Consider the following 8,486-nt stretch of genomic DNA (forward strand, 5'->3'; position numbering starts at 1 on the left):
TTATCTTTGAAACAAATGTCTTGATCAAGGCTTTGTTTCAACACTGAAATGTGATCGTTAATTGTCTGTGTCTAATTTGGCATATGAGACGAACAACATAACGATTAAATGCCAAACTGAAACAGAAAATTGAATTCTCATAAACGCATTATGTCGTTCAGAAAATTCACTTCTGGAAAGTATTTGTAATCCCCGCTATCGTTATCTATGAATCATTTAAAGCACAAGTGTTATGAGATATAAAACTTACTGACATATCACGTTTTCATCCATGTAGGAGACGCACACAGACCTTTAGAGACCAGAAACACCAATGCTGTGACGTCGGTCCACGTCGTGACAGCGCTGTTTGCAACCACAGCAACAATTGCCGTATTCTTCTCAAAGCAATGGTTGTGAAACTTGGGAAGTTTAAACTCTATGACATGTATTTGCTCAACCAACGCCGTCCAGTGACTTCCATATTGTATAGATACTAGAGAGACTCGAGTGGAGTACAGTAGGCTTTGACTTCATTGGCTGATTGCAATGTTTTGTTCGACAAATGGGACACACCATCGCAGTCAACGCTGGCACTATAGACTTGCTGCCATCATGGATCATTGTATTGGTATCGATCCAGATCTAGCAGTGTGTAAGTATATATTTCAGGTTTGTATGGAGTTTGGGCATGAATGGTCCAGTCGCCTAGAGCGGCGATATGTGTTGTGCAGAGTTGTGTCCCCTGGGCACGCCAGGAACCTATGACAGTTGGTTCAAATCCCGGATCGTCCTGATTGTGTTTCTGGGTTTGTCAGCAACATGCTCGGGATCGAGAGTTGTACCAAAATAGTAAACGTCCGAGACAGCACTTCGAGCTTTTCCCCCAAACCGAGCTGACACGGCGTGCTATAGCCAGAATGTAATCATGCAGGTCTTAAACCCAACTCACTCACTCACTCACCTACTCAATTAAGGAATGTTGTTTGACGGCTTTCCGGAATATTTCACGTCTGTGTATAAATCTGAACGTGGACCAGATCCAACAGATGAGACTGAGAGCATAAACAAAGCCCAATGTCATCTGGGCAGAATGACGTCCAGTTCAGACAGGTAACCGATAAAGACAACCGATTCAATTTAGTTGGCTCTTACTAAAATGCTCATTGGGATACTTGGGATATATTCTTTCAGAATAAGGAGGAGGATGTCATTGATAATTTGTTTTCGGGATCGTCGGATCCTACGTGTTTACATAATCAATTAGAACTGGATTCGACATAAACAATTCATCGCTATTTCCGAATTCATCTTATCCAGTGTCTGTTCATGTTTATTTTGTGAGGTGCAATAATGTTTTGCTCAAACAAAATCTGTATACGGAACTCATTGCTAGTAGTAATATAAACGTCATATCATATTCACGGTATTATTCAAGCTGTGTGGTGAATATAGATGTATGATTTAATTAAACAAATGTTTTCTCTCTTATCACTCGAATAGGGGCGGTCGGGGTAGCCTAGTGGTTAAAGGGTTCGCTCGTCACGCTGACGGTTCGATTCCCCACATGGGTATAATGTGTGAAGCCCATTTCTGGTGTTCCCCGCAGTGACATTGCTGGAATGTTGCTAAAAGCGTCGTAAAACCATACTCACTCACTCACTCGAACACTTGACATGGCTTTGCATGTGTTTGTGACGAGTGAAACCGGCTGGGCAGAATCGAACCACATTTTCTAAAACACCTTGTATCAACACTATCTAATAGTTATACACATATGCTCATAATATAGGCTCTTAGTAGTTATGTCTTATGATTTGGAAAGGGTTTTGTCGCTTTGAAATGTATTTACGTCAATATTGTTTTATTCAAAAGATACAGAAACAGTACCGCGGTGACATGGGGCAATTAGGCAGATTAAAGGTATATCCCTTTCTTTCATCGTATCAATTATTTCTGAGATCTGTCTGTAATATGACAACCCCCGCTCCTTGGAGTGACGCAGCTGGACAAGTGTAACGCGCTGGTACTCGACTTGTTCCGGAGGAGAGCCACCAGCACAGTAGGAGCTCTCGATGAGTATGTTTATGTGGGAGGTTTAATTCCCCACATGCGACTAAACTTTTTACTTTATTAACAGTGTTACATCTGTTGTACTTGCAAATATGACCTAAACGCCTAACCGTTTTTCATCTTTTGAGCTTACTTTTTAACATTGTAATGTACAGTTGTAACAACTGTCTTTGATGTTGAAATGGAAAGCATGAAATACATGATGTAAACGTTTGACAACTGAATATTTTCCATTGTTGCACATTTCAAAATTAAAAGGACGAGCGATGCTAATTGAGGATTGCTCTAGTGATGTTTAGATCCCTTACTGGCCCAGCGGGACCCACGGGGCCTTGTCACCCTGTCCTGTGACGTTTTCCTAATGTTTGGATGCTCAATGCATTTAGCTGTTGAGATATCATTAGATGTGTCTCGTGATATTTATTTCATCAAAGATGTTCTGTAATAGTTTGTATCTCGCAGAATCTTATTTGGAATGTGTTCAAAGCACTTCCCATAAATCACAAAGCCCAGAGACAGATTCGTGTGCAAACAGTAATAATGGTAACAGCTTCAGGCTGGTCGAGTAATTGTACACAGTACCCAACTGCGGCTATTGCAGATCATGAATTAAGTACATAGCCCATAAATTATGTACCAACAGATGTATTGAGCAGAACTACTTTGTAGGCATTCATAACTTGAATTAAACCCTCTTGACAAGATATTTGCTTTATAAACTGAAAACATTATAATTTAATGTATATTTATAGATAATATTCTTAATAATCACATGATCCTGATCGGAGGAACACTGTTTGAGTAGAAATTGCCCCAGGTACCAAAGTGTCTCTTTGTTCTGAATTTCCTCTGGAGCCGATCAATGGATTATCAGGTTGTAACTTTTTGCACGTGTTCAAACGTACTTTTTAAAATCTGACGTTTCAGATTAAACTAACAAGATCAAGCTCGGGATTATAGTTTCATTGTTTTAAGAGTACGATATTTGATTCTGTCCGAAATTAGTGACTCAAAGTCCGAAGTTTGAGATTTCCCCAAAATGTTGAACATTTTTTATAACGTTATACCAGTTGTGAATATGTTCAGAAGACTGTTTAAGGACACAGAAGATTGTTTAAGGAAAATGATGCGTAGGCGAAGATGTTTTACTCGTTTTGTCAATTAAATGTTTACTGAAACTTTGGAATCTGTCGTTCTACTGGTTCGAAAAGCGATGATCATCTTTTTAAATCGACGAAATCTTTCCCACAATCATAAAACCTCACATAAATATGTAGTGTCCACTGTGCGATTCCTATTATGGAGCTCTTCATTATGAGCATGTGTTCATGGAGCAGTACCAAAATGTAAACATCATCCTTTGAATAATCTATGCTGTTTTCATTGCTTCATTTCCTCACTATATTTGTTTAGAATTTTTTGGATTACGTTGACCTTTCATGGAGACTAAGTCTGGTCGTAAAGTCAGTTGTGACAAATAACAGTGCAATTTAGTGTAGATCATACTTCAGCGTTCTACCACAACGAACAATGAGGCGAACAATATTTAGTGAAAGAAAGAAATTTTACTGTTAGCTGCGTAGTGTTAGTGCAGATTCAATTCATATTCAGGTAAAGTATCGGTCAAAGTTATGTAAGTTAACATTATGAGCTATTTCCAGGGTTTTAGGAGAACCTGGTGTCGTTGATCTTTAAGTGTGGGCCACAGCTTGATCTGCTACAAAACGCGGTTAAATTGGATTAACTGTATGGACATCTTCTGGATTGGGGCGATGGGGTAGCCTAGTGGGTGAAGCGTTCGCTCGTCACGCCGAAGGCCCGGGTTCGATTCCCCACATGGTTAAAATGTGTGAAGCCCATTTCTTGTGTCCCCCGCCGTGATATTGCTGGACTATTGCTAAAAGCGGCGTAAAATCAAACTCACTCACTCTTCTGGATTATTCACAGTGAATTCTTGTATTGTTGCCCATTTCTGGTGTTCCCCCGCCGTGATGTAGCTGGAATATTGCTAACAGCGGCGTAAAACCAAACTCAGTCAGTCTTGTATTGTTACTGTCTCAGTCGAAATATAACCCTATTCTGAATAATAAATCAACAGAATATGTTAAATTATTTATATTTTGTACCATTAACATGTTACTTAGTGCATTAGTCTTGTCACACTGGTCACTTGATGATGGTTGGTGATCTGAATGAGTGAGCTGATAGGGTTTAACGCCGCGGTGAACTGGACTTAGTTATTCGCACGAGTGGTCAGCTTGAAGTGGGAGAAAAGTAACGCTTTCCTGCAACCACCGAGTACGGGTAGTCCGGGCAAACCCAAGAGAATCCGTAATAACTGAATCCTAGCGAACTAAGGGACATAAATCACCGAACCGTTGCGCCTTATACGAATTTTGACACGTGAAACCCATCCGGGCATAAACTATCCAATAACACCATCATGCGTCCACGGGCACCATGGCGCCTGGTTGATCCTGTTGTTTCCTGTCCGGTTCCAACTGATTATGTATGTTTCTAGATTTGTCTGAAATAAACCCGTGCTCGTGGATTGAAACAAAGTGGTAAACATCGCCTACCTGCATCACTCCTCATGCATCAGCCGTGATATGACTGCAGTACTGCCACAGTTCACTCCTCATGCATCAGCCGTGATATGACTGCAGTACTGCCACAGTTCACTCCTCATGCATCAGCCGTGATATGACTGCAGTACTGTCACAGTTCACTCCTCATGCATCAGCCGTGATATGACTGCAGTACTGCCACAGTTCAAAACCTACTTACAACATTAAAAACGGTTTGTCTTCCCAGGCGAATTCAGATCGTTTTTTTAGCAGTTTGAAAGTACGTAAAACCATTATTGTTCTCAAATATTTCAAAACCCGTATAGTTTAAGTATAATTTACTGGGCACAAGTTAACACAGTTACTTCGGACACTGCACGTGTACAGGCAGACTATGTCTCTTATATCTCTTACTTGTCGTAGGAGCCGGATGAGATGGCGATTGGGTGTTATCTCGTGTGTCGTCTCACCCGACCAAGTGGACCGTTGCTCGTGATATCAGCCACTTGATTGAGACTTTTATAAATACCGCCTGCAATGTTTTGTTTATATGGGTAAACGTCAATCTAGCATACAGGGTGACACGAAGCCAGAGGTATATAATTCCGCCTAAAGCCGTATAACTCCTCTAAATGTAGATATTTTTTAAAACCAACTCAAATACAAGATAACTAAGTAAAGTAGGAGTTAATGTTTATTGTGCTTAAATACCCTCGAACAATTTTCACAAACTTTCTCTGGTTTTTGGCTGCCATTAACACCTATATATATGTGTGTGTGTGTGTGTGTGTGTGTGAATGTGTGTGTGTGTGTTTATATATATATGTATATTATATGGTTCTCTATCATGCTTTTTCTACATGCTAAACGATGAAATATTGTATTTTCAGAGGACAAGATACACCCTTTATGTTGGAGACCACATGGCGAGGCTATGAATATTTTATGTGCGCTTCCAACAGTTGTCAAGGGTCATCAAAGAATGGATGCTTCTCATGACCTTGAACAAAACTGTATGAGTGACTATGCCATTGCGTCTAATTACCGATAATTATATATTTCGAAGTGTACGCTACTACACATGTGTATTGTAAATACCCCAAACAGTATTCTTGTCACGTGTTGTGTTTATTGTTGAGACAATGTTTACAATGATATAACGCGGTTATCTCCCTTCCCATGTGTTTACCAACTGAAGGGCGAGTTTCTTTTTCATGATATGAAATGTATGTTTGCTACTTCGTTGTTCTGCCAATGCTGCTTATATTGAACAATTAAGTTCAAAAAAAAATTAGTGTACAAATTTGCTTATATGGAATAGTTTCATTCGAATAGTGTATCAGTCAATTCACAGATGGTAGATTCCTAATATGAATTCTTGACTGAATTACAAAATAATTTCAGGGACAAGGTATGCGTGTTACAAACCCAGTTACATCAGCGACTACCTTGAAATACTATCTTTGCATAAGTTATTCCGAACTGAGTAAAGTTTAGACTTGAGAATGTTCTTGGAAAAATCGTAAGCAAAATCGAGAACAGCAGTGGCATCGAAACATAATTTCGGCTGGATGAAGCAATGGATTATATCTCTTGTATTTTTTCAATGATATGTTTTTGCAGAGATGCATTTGTACTTACCACGCAAATTAATATGTGTCAGTCATTTAGAAATGTTCATATGTTTTGTTTACTGTTACATACGAAAAGTGTTTTTATATGCAGTGTACATTTCATGTATATGTATGTCAATGTACTGAATTACCTGATAAATGTCTTACACGTGTAATTTACATTTGCTCACCTGTTGAGTATCAACGCACTTCTACACTAGATCTACTCTTCTAAAACGTATACAACCTTAAAGGTTTGAGTGCGTTTATGTTTAGAGCACGTAAAAGGGCTCAAGGTGCAAGTCCTTCATAAAAACACAGAGAGACGTCACCAGAACCTGGTGATACTGAATACCAAGTCATATTTCTTTTTTGATATACATCATACTTACTTTAGACAATCAACCAATACTCGAACACACCTCGCAACATGGACAGGACTTTTGTTTCAACATAGCTGGTTATAGTGAATTAGTGTTTTTGCCCTACATTCCCGCGATACTTGTTTCACGCAGCCTGAAAACATAGTCATGATGTGTAAGGTCATGGTGACATTTACCCAATCAATATTCCCCCGTGTTTCCCCATCTTCTTTGTTTCCTTCTAACTGAATAGAAGGCCGAACGATACTTCATTGTGTCGCGTAATTATCATGAATTTCGGTCTGAAAGTCCTTCTACAGCAGAATCAGAATTATTTTTGTTACAATTATATTACAATATTATGCTAAATTTAATGTAGATTTAACATTTGACGTATATTGATTTGAAGAAGTCACATCGAATCTATTTAAATGTCATTGACATTATCATCTTTGCACTTAGATGCATGTAATAATTCACTTTTGTTCTGGTATGCTGGACATAACCTATTACTTCATTACTTGATCCATGGGTCATTTGTAAATAAACGTTGTGTACAAAGATGTATCTTCAGAGATTCAGAACAATTTGTCAAAAATGAAAGCAAATGTCATTTGAAGTTTACAAGAGAAAAAGTACGTGAAACGCTGGACTTCCTCATTGATATTATATTGTAAAATGTGGTGGTAAAAACCTTTAGGCAAGAAGTAGGCATTCCCATTGGCACCAATTGTGCTCCCCCTTTGGTGGTCTGTTTCTTTTTGTATATGAATCAGAATTTCTGCTCGGGTTGGCAAAATCAAAACAAATTAATTTGGACATTTAAGGTTCAGGTATGTCGACGAGCTAATATCGCTCAATAACCATCACATTGCCAATTCCATTCCACTGATTTACCCACCTGAACTTTTAATTAAGGGGACAAGTGAGACCGCCTCAATTGTTCCATATTCAGAGCTATGTAAAGATTCAGAGCGACAGACACTCTCTTGTACCCTGCAGGAGTCTATATATAAACATTTCGAGTGGCATACACTGTCTTGTACCCAGGAGTCTATATATAAACATTTCGAGTGACATACACTCTCTTGTACCCACGAGTCTATATATAAACATTTCGAGTGACATACACTCTCCACAATGTTGCGGGACAAAAGAGATGATTTCAGCTTTCCAATAGTCAACGTTCCGTTCATGGCAAGCAATATTCCAACAGCTCTAGGTTTTGATGTTTACATTTCACAAGTTTTAAGGTACAGTCGAGCATGTATGAGACTCAACGTAACAAAAGTATTGAATCTGTACATTACTGTGAAAGTGTTACCCAAAAATAACATATGTTACATTTGACCACTTTTTCAAAATCATACTGATAGTTTCACTTCAAAATACTGCAGTTTAGTGTTATCATGTTTCACGAATATTCATACTTGAAGGTATTTCTTTCCTCAGTATGCTTGGTCCTGTTTCATAACCCGGTTGGTCTCGATTATGTCTCTGTATTTGCCCCACCATACATCTGTGCTCGTTGAGCAACGTGGCCTGCATCTCTTCAGTTCCTCTCACATTAAGCCGACACTTGTCACCCAATATTCTTCAAAGCGACTCGAAACCCATTCTCTCTCACTCACTCTAGTTTCATGGTCGTTAATGTTAATTTGAATCAACTGACCGAAGCATTCATATACGCGCATGTGCTGCTCGTTTCGACTGAGATGACACTCTGACGATTCTGACATAGATCCATACTGATGTTGTACAATAATTTCAATCAGATACTAGACACATCCAAACATAGTTCCTCTACTAATCAAACTAATCTTTCTTGTTCCAATGAGTCTACAGTTTCTGGAATGTCTCCTTTCATTCGCTGTAATTTGGCGCTTCCGGAA

Source organism: Haliotis rubra, unplaced genomic scaffold, assembly GCF_003918875.1.
Source record: "Haliotis rubra isolate DU_JTF1 unplaced genomic scaffold, ASM391887v1 Scf36, whole genome shotgun sequence".
NCBI classification, from domain to species: Eukaryota; Metazoa; Mollusca; class Gastropoda; order Lepetellida; family Haliotidae; genus Haliotis; species Haliotis rubra.